Below are 18,618 nucleotides of genomic sequence, written 5' to 3' on the forward strand. Positions count from 1 at the left end.
AAAAACTTACGTTCATAATTTTTGAGTCATTTTTTTTCAAACTGTCCAGTTATTTTGCTTGTTGGAAACCACCTGAACAGGTGGCTGAGTGGAGATCAGGGATGGAAAGACCTCATCGTGTCTTGCAAAGCAGACATTATGCTCATGGGGAAAAACACAAGTCTACAGATGCAAGGTTCTCCTTCCCAAACAAAGCGGCCCAGATAACAGTGCCCACACGGTAGGGCCAGCAGAGTGGGGCTTGGCAGCCGTGTTTTCTGCTGCTCTTCCCCCTCCGTATGCAATGTATGTATGCAATGACTGGCCAAGAACCTTTGAGATCTCTCTCTCTGGTCACACAGAAAGGAGAGGAGAAAAAATCCTTGGGAAAATGCAACCTTTGTGGTGCAAGCTAGCAGCCAATCCAGTGAAACTTCTACCCTCCTCCTGCCCCCTGCACACCCTCCCGTCTTTGGGATTTGGGGTTTTTATGCAGTAGTAGAGTGGTAGAGAAGCTGTCTGGTGTGTTTGGAGTGCCTTGCTGTTGCCAATTTCTTGAGGAAGAATACTCGAGTCCTGCAGTTTATTAAACTAGTTTAGTTGAACACATTGGTCTCCAGGCCCTGTGATGCATGATTATTCAATATGTTTTAAAATCCCCCCCAAATCAAGTTTGCTGTCCCCTTTCTCCCTCTGCCTCCTCCCTGCCTGTCTCACTTTACTGTGAGGCACTGGGAGTAGAGTGTGTGTGTGTGTGTGTGTGTGTGTGTGTGTGTGTGTGTGTGTGTGTGTCTGGGAGGAAGACAGACTCCCTACCTGTAAATGGCTTGCTATTATTAGACGTTCAGTTACCAGGGGTTATGTAAGACAATTGAAGCTCTGTTTTTTAACAGAGACATGATTCATGCTGCTTGTAGTAACAGTAACCACCTCCAAACGAGACAGAAACCAGACGCAGACAAAGGCTGGAGAAATCAATGCCGACTCGGTACAGCCATTCTGCTGATATCCTCTGCCTTTCCATCAGAGCACTTAGGTTATCAGGAGAGGAGGCTCCTGCTCTTTCTGGGTCTTTTCAGTCTCCTGGGGCTGCCAGGTGAAATCATGTCGGCTGGAGCTGTGCGCAGAGGAGAGCGGGCCTCGGGAGCAGTGATGTCTGGCCTCCCTCCCCAGCTTCCTGTACACCCCTCCCTGGGGTCTCACCAGTGTTTCAGACACACCTGGAGGAATAGGATTGTCACCTTGCCTGTGGCTCAGAATCCTCTGTGGCTCGTACTGAGAAAAGTTGGAGCTTGAGTGTTTGGCTCACCCACCTGAGTGATGTTGCTTCCGTGGTGCTCTGCAGCATGCTGGAAGAGGAGAGGACCGGGTGGGATTTAAACTGGTGCAGGTGCTTTATTACAGCTTCTCCCCAAACCTGGATGGAAGTGGACTGACTGTGTGTGTAGACACACACAGGGGCCCTTTCCTAATTCCTCCAGTAGCCATTCTTTAAGACTACGTTGATTTCGATACTTCGAATCAGAACGTAAAGCACTTCCACACTTATCAACCTATCTCAGCCTCACAACTTCATGAGACAAGCCAAGCACACATTCTTAATCCATACCCTCTTACGTGTAAGAGGTTTTACAGTGTGGTGGTAATTATGTCATCCATTGATTCCTTGTCTGTGGTTCTACAAGATTCAGAAAAGTTAGTGACTTGACCATGGTCACGCAACTACTACTTATCAGAGCTGAGAAGTCAGGATGGTCCTTCTGATTCCCCATCTAGTGCTCTGCTTCTCGGATTTGCTTCAGAGCTTGTTAGCAGTTGTGGCATTTGAGGGGATAAAAAAGAATTTTCTACTGAAAGCCTTGGTTTTTAGATTAAGCTCTACTGCTCATTGGCTGGGCAGCTTAAACTTCCCTCCCCCACCCCAATTTTCTCATGTGTAACTCATGATGGAGAGAACTCACTTTTAAAGGGTGTCCATGAAAGTACCTCATAACTTTGATGTATCTAAACCAATGCAGAGATTGCCAGTACTGCCCCCCTGTCTTCACCACATATGATGTCCAGGAGAGAGATGCCAAGGTCTCAGACTTCATCTAGAACGTGAAAGTAAACTATCTACGTTTTACAACAAAAAGAAGAAACTAAGATACTTTATTGCAGAAACTGCCCATAGCTCTCAGAAAACAACAGCCTTGACCCAGTGACCTGGACACATTCAAAAGACAGGCCACCATTCACTCTCAAATGTGTGAATTGTCCAGAAAGGCAACTCTAAACAGTGGGTATGACAGAAAAATATCAAAGCCATTTAGCTTCATCCACCCAGAAATCTCCCACAATAAAAATTCCTGTTTTAAAAATACTTATTGTTGACTACAACTAATAATAAATACTCTAATACATTGTTATGAATTTTAACTAAAGACCAACGTGGAGTTTTCTATTATAGCATTTTTACCATTATCCAACTATTTTCATATATAATACAATCCATACCTATTTTGAAGTAAGCCTAAGTGAACACTCTCATATATAAATAGTTTTTAATTAAATCTTTCGTTTGTGTGCCACTTTGTGTCCTGGAAGGTAGCAAAATACTTCACAAACTGTACTTTAACGAAGTGCATTTTCTCCTCTGCCAAAGCATGAAAATCACATGTTGCTGTGGTTTTGAAGAAGAAAGCTATATTCTGTTTCTCTCATAATAAAACTCCCTGACTAGACCTCAAGAGAGCAAATTTCTCATCCTAGCCTCCCTGCAAACTCACTGTTAGGGAATCCATTAAGTTCTAACTTCAGATAACATCTAATCTGGAAAACTCAAAGCCCCTTAATATCGGGTTACTGCGCCCTCGCCTGAGACGTAAAGCCTGCTCAGTGGTCTATGTGATGTGGCAGTAAAAGAACTTTATGGGAAGGATGGAATTCGTTGTTTGGGGGTTACATGTTGTGCTAGGGGCAGCCAAGCTGTCTTGACTTCTTCAACGCGACCCCCAGAGGTCGAGGCTGGAAGATGCTTGGGAGACAGGAGCACATGCTGTCCTTCGACATTCTGCACTGTACCCTGGGTCCCAGGCTCGGTGCTAAGTGGTGGATCCTCGCACAAGACTGACTTCCTTATGTAGGAGGAGGCTTTTCTTTTTCATCCAGATGCGGTGGTTTAATGCTCATGAATGGTGGTTTCACCATTGGTAGGGAGGCGCTGGTTTCTTTCACGGGTCCTCTGATGGTCCTAGATTATTTCAGCCTTCTCTCGGTTTGGTGTCAACTCATGCAAAGTCGGATTTTCACCGAAGAACAGAGCTGCCTTTGCTCTTCGAGATCTGGTCTTCATCTCCCTAAAGCATACATGTTGGCATTTGTGGAGGTGATGCTGGCGATGGCCGGTGGTGTTTCTTCCCTGCAAGGTGGTGGTGCGTTCACCTGGGCTTTTAGCGCACTAAACTGTCCCCGCAGCCACGGAAATCAAGTTTTGATCTAACATGTCCCAATGTCCACTATTTCTGTCCATGGCCACCATTAGCATGGTTATAACCTATATAACTACTATTGCACAAAAGGCAGCCTCAGGTGCCGAGTGCCTGTAATGTATAAAACAAGGTCCATGCCCCAAGAATTTGCATTCTCTCCAGTGACAGAGGAAACAGGGGTTAACTATAGCCATTTATCTATGTGCTAAGTGAGCAGCAGAGGTCAACATGGGCTGAGGCTGTTTTCACAAGGAAAAGTTTCATAAGAGGTACGTGATTTGATATGCGCCTTGGAAGAAGGGAAAGCCCTAGACAAGATAAAGGTCAGAGAGGCCTTCCAAGCAGCCAGAGTGGTGTGTTCTGGGCTCTGAAATGTGAGTGCGCTTAGTCTTTCTGACACCCTGTAAGTTAACTAGTTTTAGACCAAATGGAATATTGATAGAAAGGAAATCTGAGAGGGCTAATTTGATATAGATTCAGTGAACTAACATACCCAGGCTAAAAAGTTGGGATCCAGGGGAAATCCATTAAGGCATCTTTTCTCTGAGTATATTCTAACGTTGATAAACACGCCATTAGAAAGGCCGGGGAGTGAAGGTGGTTCTGTAATCCAGTAAGTTTGGTCATTGCTGGGGTCCTTAGCACCTTTAATATCCTTATGTGTATTCGAAGTTTGTAAGAGAGCCATATAGTATTCCGTGTTTCTTGTGTTTGCTTGACCAAGGATCTTTCTTGGAGGTTCATCCTGAAGTTCCAGTGTTCTATAAAATTCACTCTGAGATATACCACTTAGAAAGATGTTGAAGGGCAGGAATGAGGATGGGGCAAAACAGTATACTGTGGTGATTAATTTAGTACTGTTATGAATGGATATGTCATCAAGTACAGAAAAGAAGGCATTACTGATGGAACCAAAGGGAAGAATAAAGATCAAATGTAGAGAGGATAACCCCCAGGATAGGGAGAGAATGTAGAAAAATGTATAGATATATCGAGGAAACAACATGAGAAAAATTCAGAGATATTGGAAAAGGAGGTGAGAGCTAGTGAGCTTGCGCTGGATGGTCTAGATCCTCTTGCTGATATAGGAGGCAAGGCCATCAACTGAAAAAGAAAATGAAGAATGGCACTTGACAAAGTAGAACATACGAAGAAAATCTACTGTAGGCTTGTACTTAGAAATGACATTGAGCAGGATTGAGGGTCCAGATGGTGTGCATGTGTAAGGTTTTGTACCGAGAGTGGGAGGGAGTGGTGAGTGGTAATATGGATTCGTGATTGTATAACATTAAGAAGAGGCTCTGTACCTAGAAGTTCAGGGGAGCAGGGAAATCTGGAGAGTTGCTGAGAATAGTGTTGCAATGGTTGATCCTGGGATAAGGTTGGACTGGACAAAGATTTCCGGTGAAGCCAGCCGGAAGGAACAGGTGAAAAGAGTAGATTCCTTAGGCATTGAGGAAGGGGAGTTCTCAAGCTGGGGCTGGAACACCTCACTTGAGGTCAACGTAAGACCACAGAAGACGAGTTTAGAATGAGGATGAGGGCCAAGAAATAGCCGGAAAAGATGATGATAAAGATCTGTTGAAACAAATGGTAACGGGTTTTTGGATTGAACAAAGTAGGGAGGGAAAGCATAAATGAAGTATAGAAGGTTTTGAGAAAGGTTAAAAACAGATTTGAGAAGGCATTAGAGGACCATGATGGAGAATATACTGCAATAAGCCTGTAGTGAAGACCTCAGATGAGCAGGAGTGGAATGAAGGCAGGATCGGTGGTTCAGAGATCACAAGCTGGGTGTAGGTTAAGCCCTGGAGCCCTGTGGCTAAAACCTGGCCCTGGAGCCCTGCTGTGCCGCCCTCCCACTTTGTGGTCTGTGGCAGAAAACCTTTACCTTTCCTAAACATCAGTTTCCTCACCTATAAAATCAGAATACAATTCCCACATCCGAAGAATGAGTATAAGAGAGAGATAAATAATGTATGAAAAATGCCAAGCACAATACTAGCCACATGGTAAGCATTTAAGCAGCAGTAGCCAAACTACTGTGGAGGCGATGGGAGCAGGAAAGGGGAGGTGACTTTCATTTTCGAGACAGTGACACTGTGTTCTTCCGCGTGACGCCATTGCGATGTTTCTCAGTACCTGTTTCTCCGTTTAGCCACAAACTGTAATGATTAGTCCAAAAAACATACTCAGGGCAAGGGGCAAGGTATGGATAACTCTGATATAACAGCAAATAACAGGCTGCACCGTAAATCATCCTCATGTTGGAATCCTTATTACAGAGTTTTAAATGACCTGATAAACAGGACCTGTGGAGGCTTTCTGGACCCGAAGATTCTGGTATTCAAAGACTTACAGAAGGGGTTTCATCACCAGGTAGTCACTAAAAACAGAATAATTATTGTCATATGTATGTACATGCATACATGCATATGTATGTTGGCACTGAGAGATATACGTGTATCTTACCTGATCCCAAAGATCTCTTATTTTGAAAACAAAAATCAACTTTACCTGACAGGACTGAGGCTTCCAGGGCATGCAGCTCTTACTAACAGAGTTTGTGAATTGTAAAAGAGGAATCAAGGTCTCTGTGGAGACAATTAACACAGATTTAAAGTGACAAAACATCGGGACCCTCTATTGGCAGCCCTATTCCAGGGGTCCTTAAGCCATCATAGATATTTCTTCTGGACGTGGGTATTAACTAGTGGTTAATTAAGGAGCTAAAATTATTTAAAGTAAAACTTTTCTTACAGCATCAGAAAGCTGCAGGTGGGGTTCCTGCTTCGTTTTTCTGGCCGTGGTGCCTTTGGTGCCCTATTCGTTAAGTGGTATTCTTAGCAGTTTCCAGAGAGAGGGGATTGGTGATGTAGACTTGGGAATTCGTTTCAGGTAATTTGTTAAAAAGTTAAAAGTCAAACAGATTTCTTTAACAGTTTTAATGGCTTAACAGGTTGATGAGCTACTTAATTCCCACATCTTTCTTCTCAAGGGACTATTAGAATTTTAAGGGACCTTTAAAATCATAAAATCCACCTCCTTTTCTTACAGATGAAAAAGCTGAGCCACCTAGAGGTTATATGACTCATCCAAGGTCACCCTGCTAGTTCTATGATTTTACTCTCTTTTTTAACTCTCACTCCTTTTAACTCTGTCTCTGTGCCCCTACAACACCTCTCTGCTGATTATTTCTTGGATTTACCCTTGCTTTATGGAATTTCCTGTGCCGCAAATTATGAGCTAGTGGGTCTTTGCCAATTAGTAACCCCTCACCACTAATTCATCACTACATTTGGGGCGAAGAAAGGAGGGAAGTGGAACAAATTTAAATTTACTGTGATCTTTGAGACAGCTTTGTCTACACCTGGGAATTGCTGTTAGACAATTAAGGTTAGTAAAGCTCATTGAATTTCTCAGAGGAAAGGTGTTATTTGAATTATTACCAGATAATTATTGTTAAAAATAACAATAATGTAAAAAATAGGACCTTTACATGTTTAAGACATTATCATTTTAATTTCCAGTGGGGGAGAGGAAAGCCCTGGGGAATCTAAAAAGGAATTTTTTTTTCCATAATGTGCTGTATGCCAGAAACTCCTTGAATTCTGTCTAATGCCTCGTGACCTGACAAACTGGCCCAGAATCAGAAGCCAGTAGTGCCGTGTGAGCTGTTAGCCAAGTTATTCAGCTTGAACTGCTCATTTGAAAACAACCCTCAGTAGAAGGGTGAGTGTCAGGCATAAGACCAGTGGTACCCAGACCAGTGTCGTCAGCATCACCTGGGAGCTCATTGGAAACGCAGAGTCACAGACTCCATCCCCAGACATGCAGAATCAGAAATCCCGGGTGATTCATCTGTTCATTACTTTGAAAAGACCAGTATAAGACGTTCTCGTCTTCAGATAGAAAGGAGTTGGAAGGACTTACTGATCATTTCTGAGAGTTCCTTCATCTGAGGTCTGTGCTGCCAGTTCTTCCAGCGACTCTGAACCGTCATGGAAATACCGTAAGCATCTTTCTTGTGCTGAGATCACGGTGGGAACCAGAAATGTGTCTGTGCTGTGTCGGAGCAGTTGTCGTAGAGTTTAAAAAGGCACAGGTTTAGAGTCAGAGAGACCTGGGTTTGAATTCTGACCTCACCACCCACAGCTTTCTAATCTTGGAGATGTTCACTGAGCTGTCGAGTCTCACTTTTCCTCATCTGTAAAATGGCTGTACTAACACCTACAGCATGACAGGATTAAATAAGATTAAATAAGAATGCATTTACACAGAAAAATTCCTCATGCCATCCCTAACAAAATTTAGACATCTAACAAATTAGTGTTACTGTTACCTTTTCTGTAAGCTTTAATCATGAAGGCCCCATCTGTCATTTTAGAATGATTTGTGTGATCGCCAAAGAATGGGAGAGGCCAGTTGAAGTGAGGCCTCCCCAGAAAGTTCCTGACAGTGATATGTGGCAGTGTGTTACATAACAGCTCTCCTCTCCAAGGGCTTCCAAGACGGATCTGCAGAGCCGTCAACAATCCAGCAGTCTGGAGTGGAAACGGCCCACTGTCTCCGCTGCCTCTGACACCATCAAGAACCTTGCCAGCCGGGCTCCCAGAGCAGATTCTTTCTAACAGCGATGATGTAAGAGGCAGAGAGAACAGCTGGGTTTCCAGATTCTGGGCAGAATGTGTGGCCCCTGCAGCCTCTTGAAATTACCTTTTGACTTAAAACCGGAGTACGTTGGACGTGGAAGCCACTGAAAAAGAGTAAACCTGAAACCTCGTGAAGTCACTTTCACTGAGTCTTTTTTAGAATATAACTACTCTTTAAGCAATAAAACATGACCCACCATGCAGTGGCTCTGATTAATGTGCCCTCGGGTGTGTGCTAAGACAGAAGGGGAAATGAGAAGGGGCCAGGTGACAGTTTGCCCAAAAATGAAAGAAAATCATAGCAGGAGGATGTGGAGCTGAGAAAAAGGAGTTTGATTAAAGGATGGAAAGATTATGTCTCCATTTAATTATAAAATGCACAATTTAAATCAAATGTTAGGCATATTTAAAATGTACACTTATGTAATTACACAGTGGATTTGTATACATCCAGCTGATTTTTCACTGCAACGTACTAGACACATCAACCAGTGATGTCCTTTATCATTTTAATGTAGTTGCCAAGGGAAGAAAAGAGAAGGAAGCTCTCTCTGGTGAAGTGTTAATAACCTGTCCAACCGTGTGATGGTTTAGTACGAACTATGAAGAATTTTTGAGCCCAGTTTGCTGTTTACGTGGCTAGCGGGGTGTGGCTGTTTAAAGGGTATCTCAATATAGCGTGCTCCGCCGTATTGGCCAAAGAGAATGTGACGCATAGTACCAACGCTTTCTTCTGCAGAGTAACAAAGAGTAACGTTCTCACCCTGGGAGAGGCAGGTGAAGTCTTGTAGTACCGGAGGCTGGCATTTCAGAGCTGAGCTTTTCTGGCCAAGTAAAAATCCTGAGATCCCCTGGGAAAGTCTGTTTCCTCCCCAGGTAAACACTGTTATCCCCATGACACGTTTTGTCGGGCTTCACGTCTTCGGGTGAGAGAAAAGGATTCTATGTGAGGATGAGGATAGAGAAGAGATTCAACAATTAACGTTTCTTCTACCAAGGGACAAAAATTGGGACAGACCTGGGAGCAGTCATCTAGCCCTTTCTACAAGTAGGGTATGATATGATGAAAGAAAAATAAGTAAAAATGTAAACATACTTAGGGGACAAATACTGGGCAAAGCTAGGTGGAAAAAGAACTGTCAGTGTGGCAAAACAGCAAGACTTCCAACACCCGGTGTTTCTCGAAGACGATGAATTTAACTGTAGAATCACCACAGCACGTTCTCACCGAGGACTTTAGCTGAACCCATGGCTTTTCCAAAGCATGAGAAATTTCTGCATTCTGGTTTTTCACACTTAGTTGATCATCCTAGTGGTATTTGCAATATTGGCCCAATTGTTTCTGCTGGTAATGTTACACAGGTTTGCTTCCTTGTTCTCTAAATCCATCCTCATTTTTTAAATATTTAACTGTAAAAAGATATTTATTAGTTTGGTTTATTGAAATGAATAAGTGAAACAAAGTTCTTAATTTTTTGGAACCCGGTATATCCCTGCAGTCTCTGCACCTTACCCCTTTCTCTCTCTGGTCTAGTCACCGCTGATGATCTGCTGGGCCTATTGGTACTCGTAGATATTTAGAGATATGTGACTTTTTTTATCAGTTGTCATTGCTCAGGTAAGGATGTAGCCTTGAGCAAGTCAGTTCCCTTGATCTCCTCATCTGAAAAATGAGGGGTTGGCAAAGATGAGCTTTAAGGTCTTGCCAGTTCAATCTCAGTTCTCAGTTTATTCCTTTTCATTTTTTACAATTCTTTTTTATTGTATTATTTTTGGGGGGAGGGAGATAATTAGGTTTATTTATTTTATTCTATTATTATTTATTTAATGGAGGTACTGGGGATTGAACCCAGGACCTTGTGCATGCTAAGCATGCACTCTACCACTGAGCTATACCCTACCCTCTTTATTCTTTTTAAATTCAGATCAGCAGACATCAGCTGAGCACTAACCTATGTGCAGGGCATTGCACACTATGAAAATGGCCTGTGCCTTCAAGAAGCTTATGGTGGAGACAAATTACACAAATAATTACCAGAATCTATAGGACATGCAAAGGGAGTGGTGCAAAAAATGCTTAAGGATTCGAGAAGGGCACTTTCTTTTGGAAAATGTCTCATAAATCAGGTGATATTTGGGTGGCCTTTAAGGAAGCTATGTGTAGGCATTGGGAAAGGGGAGGAAACACCATGAATATGGTGGGCAAGAGTGGAACTTCTGCAGTGTAGAATGAACTGTAGAAAACAATAGTAGGAACTTGGATTGGGGCTATGTTGTAGGAGTGTTTAGAACAGTGCTTTAGGAAAGTAAAGGTAGCATAGGTATGAAGGGAGGACTAGGTGGTAAGGAGGATCTGGAGGAGGTGACGCTGAAGTGAAGGAGGCATTCACAGAAGGAATAAATAGGTGTTGGGATAAAAAGTGAGTATTGAATTCATGGCCTGAGAACAAACTACAGGACTTGGCAGCTGATTGGGGGATGGGAACTGAAAGAAAAAGAGGAGTGAATGAAGACTTCTCAATTGTAGACGCAAGTAACCAGGTGAAGATGGTGCCCACAGCAGGAAATGAGAAGGCTGGAGAAGTAACCTGTTCTGAGGGAAAGGCAATGAATTCTGTTTTAAACTTTCCGAATTAGAAGTGCCTATGCGGTATTTGTTGGAGATGTGAGCTTCTCAAAGGTCAAAGCCCCATCTTATTCATCTTTTCTAGGTGCCTAATAGAGTCTGTGTAAACAATGAATGAATGAATGAACAAATGAATCAGTAACCCGATAGTCATTTCGAATACGGGTCTGGAGCTCTGAAGACCAGCCAGCACTAAAGATAGCCATGTGGGTGTTCTCTACAGGGAAGAGATTATGGAGGCCACAGAGGGTGGGTGTGTGGGCAAAGCTTGAGGAGAGAATCTTGAGGAATGTCTGCGGGTAAGGAACAGGAGAAGGAAGGCAGTCCAGGGAGGAGGCAGAAGAGAGAACTGAGAGCAGGAGTGAAGTCAGGATGATGCAATGTCCCGATGAAAAGGAGGAGAGTTTCCAGAGTAAAGTGGTCATCAGGGCCAAAGGGGCAAGACCTAGGAAAAGACTTCTGGGCAAGGCTCTGCAACAGACAGTTGTCCATTCTGTAGCCCCTAAGGCTGACCTCCTCCGGCTTAGAGGCTATGAGAGGAAACAGGCTGTAGTGAAGGGTGGAGAGAAGGCAAGAGATCAGAAACACGGGCAGGTCAGTGGGCGTTTTTAAGATGTGTAAGAATGGAGCAACCCAGAGGGAGAGACTGCAGAGGGATGGAGAACACTGGAACCGGAGTCTGCTGGGGAAGGCGGAGGGACCCCACCCTCACTTCCCCCACCCTCACCCTGCACCTCGGCTTCCAGCTCAGGACCACACAGCCATCCCCACGTGCACCAGCAGGTGCTGTTGACCTCAGACCAGACAGGCAGTCAGGTTGAAACACTGAAAATGGGGCCAGACCACACCATCTCCAGGCTCCCTCCCCTGACTTGCCAATCTCTGGTGCAAAGGTACAGCACCAGACCCTCAACCCAGCCAGGCAGTTCCGGCTCTATCAGAATGAATGATCACCATCATCTGTTCATTTTAACAGCCTTCACAGCCTTATTTCTGTTTGTCTCTTGTCTCATCCAGATGCAGCCGCTCTCTGTTCCCTGCCCCAATGAGCACCTGCACTAGGCCCAAGCCCTGGAGTGATTTACCTGAAGAGTGACACCATTTCTTTGAAAACTACTGTGAGTATGTTCTGCTTCCAGTGAAAGGCGTCTTACTTCACTTTGTTTAATTTAAAAACACACGCGCGCACACACACACAATTGTAAGGGCAGGTGAAGTTTTAGACGGCTTTGTCTCTTGGGTGCAGCGAGGTAACCAGACCCAGTCCCGAGGCGCCCACACTGTTTCTCGGCTTCCAGCCTGCGGTGCTCGTCCTGGGCGGCATCACACCCACCCCGCCAGGTGGCTGGGCTGAGCTGCATCTGAACGCACCTTACAGGGACTGTTGCTGTTCCACTTGGTCATCTGGGCCTCCGCATGAAGCGGTGGCAGCTCCAGCCCTATCTGTTTGCCTCTCCACACCCTTCTAAGCCACTCTGTTGAATCTTGCTGCAGTTTGTCATTTCACGCCACCCCGGTCACATCCGTGAGCCAGCTTTCCACGCCCATGTCCACCTGTGCTGTGGCTGCATCTCTGTGCCCCGTGCTCTGGTCTCCTTGCTGCTCAAGGAGCAACTGTATCCAGGTCAGCTCTGCCCTCTGGATGCATGGCTCTGACTACTTGGTTTAGTCCTCTTTGTGTCAGACATTTACGCAGAAGTACAACCCCTGCAAGTTAAGTTGCAGGAATAAGTTGGGGTAGGAGATAGGATGCCTACAGGAAGATACTGGTGAAAGATTGACATCAACTATTCACTAATCATTGCTGAAAGTAACAGATGAATATGTACTTTTTTTTTTTACTAGAAAAGCCAGAAATTTCAATTATTTAAAGGCTATACATGCAAAATAATTATACATTTTAACACAAAAACTCGTTCTAGTTGTTGTAGCTACACGTTTTCCTACCTGGTATGAGGCAGGTAATGGGATGGTGTTTGACAGACAGACATCTCTGTTCCTGGAAAATGCTAAACCCTAGGAGACTAACATCCCTCTTAGGCTTCAGGAAGCATTTTCACATTCATATTTTCTATGTCTTTAGCTGTTCTGGCATAAATCAAACCCAAAGGGACAAAGTCAGGGTATTGTGTTGTTTTGTTTTGCATTGCTTTTTACCTTTAATGCTGTCTGTCCCATGAATTGTAATTAGTGGTAGCGGATGTGGAGGCAGGCCTGTCTGGCCAGAACGGAGATGGGAACCATGAAACTAATCTGCAGTTCTAATGGGTTTGAGGGATTAGGGACTAAAGACATGACAAAAGGTCAAAATAGAGTTTCCTTATTCCATACCCATGCAAGGAACTTGCTTGTGTAAACACCTTTATCCACCCTGAAGTTCAAGGGGGAGAATGCCTTAGATATCCCCACATCTGGACCGTTGTCTGAGTTTTTCTTCATTGCAGGGTAACTATGCTGGTGCAAGTGTCTCAGGCACCCGGGTTGCAGGCTGGTTTCAGAGTTTCAGCCTGGTTATCCTTTGGGAGGGAAGAGAGTCTTTGCCACTCCTACCTTCCTGTACCACAGAGAACCCAGAACCAGGCCCATAAATCAGGGCCCAAGTTTTCCTAAAAACCTTCGGGAAGCCCACAAGTGAGCCTCCGTTTGTGCCATTGGACAAACTTCACCTGTGCGGAACGCTGGTGCCTGCGTTCATGTTTCGCAGGTCCTAGAGGATGGACAAATTGGGTTCCAGTCCTTGCAGTCTCTGCTTTTCGGAAATGCAGCCTCCTCATATGTAAAAGAGAAATAATCATAAAACTTACAGAGACTGACTCTCTGGTGCAAAACCCAATAAGGTGAATATGGGGTAAAAATGTGGACTGATTACAAATGTATCCCTCCCTATGGGTTCACAAAACCCTGGGCCAGGGCTCAAGACTTGGGGGTGGATAGGGAAGAGGTGAGTGTTAGATTTTTTAAATCTACCCACTCCCACACCACCTGCACAGCTGTGCTCAGCAACCCGCCTGCTCACCTGGAGTGCTGGGATAGCTACGTGAGATAATATACAAATAGTGTCTGGCACAGCAGACATAAGTGTATTTAGTCAGTCAACTAAAATTTACTGGGCATTTTCTATGTGCCAGGCACTGTTCTAGGGACTTGGAGTGTGGCACCCAACAAAACAAGCCAGAATCTCTGCTCTCACAGAGCTTATGTTCAGTTTCCTTCCCCCATAAATTGCAAATAGACAGAAATAGGTACATGGACTCTGAGAAAGAACTAATTTTATTGTTTGTGCTATGTCTTTCCTTCCAGAAAGTATAATTGGGAGGAAAGGGGTGAAGGAAATGGAGAGGGGGAAAAAGATAGGTGTGCTGATTCATCTGACGCACACGCATGCGTGCGCGCACACACGGAACCCCAGAACCATTCTCTGCCCTGATACGTGGCCCTGGGGGCCAACTTCTCCAGACTCCGTTACAACCAGGCTGTCTTCTCCTCTGGTTTGAATTTAGCCCAAAAGGAGACATCAGCAAGAGCTGGGACAGCTGCGAGAGAGGGTCAGGGATTTATTAGTCCAGCCCCCTTCCCAACTCCAATCTGACTGCACTCAGGGAACCCCACACCTCCCCTCACTCCTTCAGTTTAACAGTTTAAAGCTGAGATTAACGACTTCCCACTATTGCTAGTCCCTCGTGCTGCTCCATCCCTTGAGGGTCCCCTAACCTCAGCTGTACCTCAGTATAGAGCCCATGTCTTTGGTTCAAACCTCTGAGTGTGCCATCTGTTTCTTGCCCAGATCTTGACTGATACAGTGAGAGAGAAAATATACTGAAAAACATTATAAATCAACCTTGCCAAGAAGGTTCAAAAAATTGAGAGAATAAAATATTTTTATCATGAAAACATCCTAAATTGATCTAAGAACATTAGACCAAGAGGTGAAAGGACAGATTGTAAGAAGACGTGATAAGCTAGAGTGCCGAGCGTTGACGTCAATGAATAAACCGTAGTGCTTAGGTTTGATGGGCTTCACAGGCCAAGTGTAGTTTGCTTGACCCTCAACTTCAAGAGGAGCTAATGGTGCGGCAGCAGCGACAACAAACACGTGAACAGAAAAGAGGTGTCAGGAGGGCGATACCATGAAATCAAAGTGTTGGAGAATAGATTGTGTATCCTAGCCTTCTTTCTGCCTTTGCTGCAGTTACAATCCATTTGCCCCTACCCAAATCTCAATATTTAAAAAGATTAGTAAAGTAAAGGAAGTGCCACCTTCTATCTGAAATGATAAAAACCACAGAACTGATGCTCTCTCTGAAAGAGCTACCATCATGGGACACTGACCGTGTGCCAGCCCTGTGCTCATCATGTGACATGAATTATCTCATTTAACCCTCACATCAGCCCTAGAAGGGCAGGATTGTTATTTCCATTGTACAGATGAGGAAACTGAGGCCGAGAGGAGCAGAGGAATCTGCCCAGGGCACACAGCTACTGAGTGGTGGAGCTCAGTTCTACTATCAGCCCCCACTGAGGTGGTCTGTTACCACCTCCCCTTTGCCCCACTCCCTAAACACTCTACTAAGCCTCCTTCATGTATTATTGGGAAGGAGAGTAAGGAAATGGTTACCACACCAAGAAGATCAGGGCGGGGGTGGGGGGTGGGGAGGGTCATGGATCAAAATTATCACAATCCAATGAGTATTTATCAAAAGGAGGTTTTGACTAATTCTTTTCCATCCAACCAGGCTGATAAGTGGTAGGCATGTTAATGTGCAGGAGAGGGTGGGAGCCCAGCAAAGAGAGAAAATTGGGAGAGGGAGACAGAAGAGAATGCTCTCTTTCTCAGCAGCCCCTGGAGACTGATGAGAGCTCACACGGATAAAATATTTATTTTCCATATGTTGCAGAAAGCATTGCCATCACTGTATGTGTGCCTTATGTGCAAAGAAGTGTGAAATCTATACATCAAGTGCCACCAATCTAGTTAATTTCCATGCATTTAACAACCTTAATACTACCATCTCCTCAGTATGTTTTCATGTAGTATCTCTTTCCACCTACAATATGGTCTAGTAAGGAAAGAGCCAGCCTCCTCCACAGCCTTACTCACTGCTACGTTTCGGCCCAAAACTTGTTGCCAGGGCCAGCACAAGGAGAGTTAAAAGCTAGTGGGTCCTGCTGGCCAACTCAGCCGCCAGTCACCTCAAAATGCCTTCCCAGATCTAGAGGCGGCCTTTTTATCACAACAGAAGTGTTTGCAGTGGGGAGATGAAAATGTTTTTGTTCTCTCTGGACAACTGGGAGATAGTCAGAATGTCAGAACTGACCGTTGAAAGGCAGGTGCCTGCGGCCACATTTTTTTTTTCTTCTTTTTGAATGCAGAGCCCCACCAGCGTGGCGGGAGGAAGCGCACAATGATTGGTCTGTTTCTCTGTGGAAGTGTGTTCAGGGTACACCCAGTTTTGCTTTGCATATATTTACGAAACATCTGCCCTTTTCTTGTTCTTAAGTCCTCCCCCCTCACCAGCCCCCTTTCCCCTTTCTCCTAGTTTCTTTCTTTGTTGTTGTTGGCTTGTCTAAGTTTTTCATTGGAGCTTTCATTTTCCGGTTGAGGGGCGACTTCATCAGAGTGTATAATTTTAACATTGAGGGAGGGAGGGAGGAGGGAGGGTGAGAGAGAGAGAAATTGAGAGAGACAGAGAGCGAGAGAGAGGGAGAGGGAGAGAGAGGAACTGAAAAGAAAGAAAGGCTGAGCGGCCAGAGCTTGGCAGACCAACCTTTGGCATGGTGACCAGGAGGAAGGTTCTGGTCTGGTGGGGAGTTTGCCTGACTTGCTGCTAGGAGTCAGCTGGTGCGCTGCTGCCCTCTAAAGGCTCCAGGGAATAATGCACCACCGCAACAGCTTGGAGAGACCTGCCCTCCGACGTGCCATATTTATGCATTTCTTTTCACACAACCAAAGAAGGTATTTTCAGTTAATTACAACAGGACTTGCTTTTTTCTCCCTAGTAAAATAGGAACTAAAACAGGGTCAAAATAGCAGCCCCTGTGCATGTCTAGACGGAGACGGCTGCTGTGTTTTAGTGTTTCTCAGCTCTGGAAAAAGGAGTCCAGAAGAACTATCAGAGAGAGTGAGATGGAAAATGAATTGTTTCTAAGGGCAATGAGTGCCTCTCTGTTATCTGTGCAGTTGGGAAACAGCCCAGGGGTAAAAGGACAAGTAAAGTGGTATTAGGAGAATGAAGGGGTGAGCCAAAAGGTTGAGTTTTCAACATTTTCTACTTGTAGAGGTGGTTTCAGTGGCTCTGGGCTATGAATGTTCTCCAGAGGTGATCCTCGAGACAACAAACAAGAGGGTACGGTGCGCAATGTCAGGTAGGAAGCGGGGCAGATCTAGGGAAGGAAGTAAAGCCATTGATACAAAGAGCAATCCAACTTTTGCAAAGTTAAAAATAAAAGAGCAGTGTTGGTTGGTTGGCCAGATACTCGTGTTTGAAAGAGGGCTTCTTTAATTTCCCAAAGCACACATTTGAAACTAGCCTAGGCCTTGTCTATGAGCATCAGAAATACTTTTCTTCTGTTAAATGATATCTGCTATTAGTGTTTCATCTCGATATTTAAATGACTCATGAGGACCAGCCTCGCTTTAGTGAGCAAAATGGTCCTATTCTCATCAGATGCCCTTCATAGATTCAAAGGAAAAGCAGGCAGTCAAGGCAGATTTCACTGCTGCATAAAGAGGAGGAAACTTAATTGGGATTCAGACTATAACTATTCTCAAAATATACTTTAATTTCAACTCAATTTCATTCTATCAACAAATCTATATTGAATGACAGCTGTGTCTAAGCTACTCTGCTTAACAGTATACGCTAGACAGCAAATCTGGGAGGGCAGAAACCAGGCTTGTTTTACCTCCTAGCCTACACTGGCACATCAGAGGCACATGATACATATTTGTGAAATGAATACATGAATAAGTGAATAGTGGGAGAGAAGGAAGAGGTAATGAATGGACGAACACAGGGAATTCGAAAATAACTATGACGTTTTCTTACCCTCAGAGAGTTTACAGTCTCATAGGATGGATGAGGGACATAACCATTATTGAAACAAAATTTAATGAGTAAAATAAGAGAAGTGAAACGTGTTTAGAGATTTCAAGGAAAGGTTAGAGGGAGGAGAAAGATTAGAGGGAGAGAGAACAGGAGAAGTCCTATCTGGTCCGAGGAATCAAGACAGTTATTTAAGATGGGACAACATTTAGTAAGTATAAAGGATAAGTATGATTTCAACTGTTAGAGGTTTTTGAAAAGTCATTCAAAGAAAGGAAAGTAACTTGAGCAAAGATGTAGAGCCAAGGATGTAGATTCTCCAGCGTGTTCTGAGAATATTTGAGATATTTGAGAGTCCATTGTGGCCAATATGCAGGGCATGTGAGCTAAGCAGAGCAGATACGGAATTCTAACATGGTCCTCTCAGATTTAGTGAATACAAAGCTGTGGGACTAGAGAAGTCAGGAAGGATGGAGAGTCAGAAAGTAAACAACAGCCTAAATAAAAAGTGTTAAGGTGATAGCAGTGGAACGGAAAGGAAAGAGAGATGTGCAAAATATGAAGGAAGCGCAATTGTCACGACTTGACAAACTGGCTTGAAGGCAGAGGAAAGTGTATGACCCTGAGGTTTGCAAGCTGGTGACAGACAGCAGTGATAGAAATAGGAACCATAGAGGAAGCATTGGTTTTCATGGAAAAAAAGGAGTTGGGCTCTGGAAGCTTTGATCTTGGATACTTCCTCATGCTGAACACCAGAAACGAGCTCTTTGGAGGTCCATGTAGACACTCAAGACTTGGGGGTTGATTCCATAGTCACCCATTCAACAAAGAGTAAAAGACTGCATTTT

General features: G+C 44.3%; 1 protein-coding gene across 25 annotated transcripts in view; it reads left to right on the forward strand.

Annotated features, from left to right (window-relative positions):
- The window catches only part of ZBTB20 (zinc finger and BTB domain containing 20), a 730,245-nt gene that overhangs the window by 671,806 nt on the left and 39,821 nt on the right, over positions 1 to 18,618 (forward strand). For all 25 annotated transcript variants that reach the window (XM_072964827.1, XM_031681015.2, XM_072964854.1 and 22 more), the window contains one exon: positions 11,745 to 11,845. The gene's annotated coding sequence lies outside the window, so the exon portion shown is untranslated. The remainder of the gene's footprint in view (positions 1 to 11,744; positions 11,846 to 18,618) is intronic.

Source organism: Vicugna pacos, chromosome 1, assembly GCF_048564905.1.
Source record: "Vicugna pacos chromosome 1, VicPac4, whole genome shotgun sequence".
In the NCBI taxonomy this organism is placed as follows: Eukaryota; Metazoa; Chordata; class Mammalia; order Artiodactyla; family Camelidae; genus Vicugna; species Vicugna pacos.